Here is a 2,126-nt window from a genome sequence, read left to right on the forward strand (position 1 = left end):
TATTTGCAAAAAAATATATGTATTTATGTGCAGTGTTTTGACAATAAAATAATGTTCAGATTTATATACTTCCTTGACCAGTTTTTAGCAGCAATTTACCAGTAGGCCTGAGTAGTCTAAGGTTTTTTATATATGGTAATAGCAGCCGTTTTTGACGGATATATTAGCCTACCATTTGTATTCCCATAGTTTAACTACAAATATTAAACTATAGTTAATATAATGAAACTATGTTAAATTTGTGGTTACTGTAGTTTTACTACAAATAGCATAATTATGGTTACTATAGTGAGAGAATAGTAAATTTGTGGATACTGTGATTTTACCGCAAATACCATAGTTAAACTAGTTACTATAGTAAAAACATGGTTAATTTAACGAGTTAACACATTCACATGCGAGTTCACACAGAATAAAAACTATACATTTTCTCTGTCATGTAGATCAAGGTGTAGGTAATTTTTATTTACCGTATGCCGATCATTTATCTTCTATGATCTTTGATCGTAGCGCTCGGCCTACGTAAGGCATCACATACAGTTGTCTATTTAAAATCAATGTGGTGAGCACACAGATCACACCACACTATAAATATGTGCCTTTTTCGTCTTTTATTATCTTATTTGCCTTTTTAGAGCACTTTTAGCTGTGCAGTAGCGCAGACGTTTACATTAGTTTAGCGGGGAAGGTCCTGAGGTTGCCAGATTTGCATAAAAAAGATCAGCCAAACATCCATTCAAAGCTAGGCAGAAAACTGCAGGCTTAGAAATACTGTAAAACTTGGCAACATTGGAAGGTCCTGGCAGATCGCAGAAAAAAGGGTTCAGTGAATCTGAAAATGCACACACTGAAAAAACTGCTACATATAACGACTTTCTATTTGGGGACCTTGATATAAATGTAGCAGAGTAAAAAGTACGATATTTGTCTTTCAAATGTAGTGAAGTTGAAGTAGCAAGTTTCCAGAAAAAATAATACTCAAGTAAAGTACAGATACTCAAAAAGTGTACTTAAGTACAGTACTCAAGTAAATGTACTTCGTTACTGCCCACCTCTGGAAACAAGTAGTAACATTTAAAACAAAACATCGGACGACCATCTAATCATTTTAGAAGAAAAACATTTCACAAATGTATAAATAATCTTTTTGTGCTAACATTTTGCAAACATAAAGACCAAATAAATGTGAATGAACATTATATTATTGTTAGAGGAATGTTCGCTCATAACTTATAGAGAACCGTGTCAGAACATTACCAAAAGGTTTGAGAAAGTTCTCTGTTAGGGTGTAATTATGACAACCACCACAGGAGCTAACTCAAAGATGAATATTTTATTTCACATATGTTGCTCATTCATAGCACAAATAAATTACGTTTTATTAACAAAGTTCAGGAGGAGCATGTTCAGATAATCAACTTAATAGGTTGTTTGCACATGACGTCATTGCTGTGGCGAGAAATGCAGCTGGAGGACAGGAAGTGATTTTTCTGTATAGGAATCGCTAGCAGAAACTCAAAATGCCTATATTTTGCGTTTGTCACTGTCCGTGTGGAGAGATGAGGCGAGGACTCAAAGATGCAGTAATCGGGCTCTTTATTAATAATAAAAATAAACAAAACTAACAAAAGCTACCCCAAGGGGGAAAACCAACAGGAAGGCCAGAAAAGGGCACAGCTTGGCAAGGCAAGGGAAGGCCACACAGGAACAGGCTAAAACAAGGAGCACACAGACATATTAAACCACATACAACAAATAACGAAACAGCACAGGACTGCAAACACAAGGGGACTAAGTAGGGCAGGTAACGAGGGAGACACAGGTGGAATAACTGAAACAATAATGAGGTAACAAGATGGTTGGTATCAGACAATCGACAGGAGAAAGCACATGGCACCAAACAATCACAACACAAGACATGTGCTTACACAAAACACACAGTGTCCTCTGGTGGCCATCCTGGGCACACCAGCTGAATACTGTGACACAACCCCCTCTCTAAGGAGCGGATTCCAGACGCTCCACAGTCCGAGGCACAAAACAAGAATCCAGGAGGGTGGTGGAGAGGAGGCGGAACAGGGGGAGTGATGGTGGGCCAGGCCCGTGGAGTGGGAGAGGGCCTGGAC

General features: G+C 38.1%; 1 long non-coding RNA gene across 1 annotated transcript in view; it reads left to right on the forward strand.

Annotated features, from left to right (window-relative positions):
* Positions 1-1,422: 1,422 nt before the first annotated feature.
* Positions 1,423-2,126, forward strand: part of LOC107721818 (uncharacterized) — a 20,851-nt gene continuing 20,147 nt past the window's right edge. The window contains exon 1 of the long non-coding RNA XR_001637742.1: positions 1,423-1,492. This is a non-coding gene — a long non-coding RNA (uncharacterized LOC107721818). The remainder of the gene's footprint in view (positions 1,493-2,126) is intronic.

The sequence above is a fragment of the Sinocyclocheilus rhinocerous genome, unplaced genomic scaffold (assembly GCF_001515625.1).
Source record: "Sinocyclocheilus rhinocerous isolate Xijiao unplaced genomic scaffold, SAMN03320098_v1.1 scaffold1265, whole genome shotgun sequence".
Classification (NCBI taxonomy): domain Eukaryota; kingdom Metazoa; phylum Chordata; class Actinopteri; order Cypriniformes; family Cyprinidae; genus Sinocyclocheilus; species Sinocyclocheilus rhinocerous.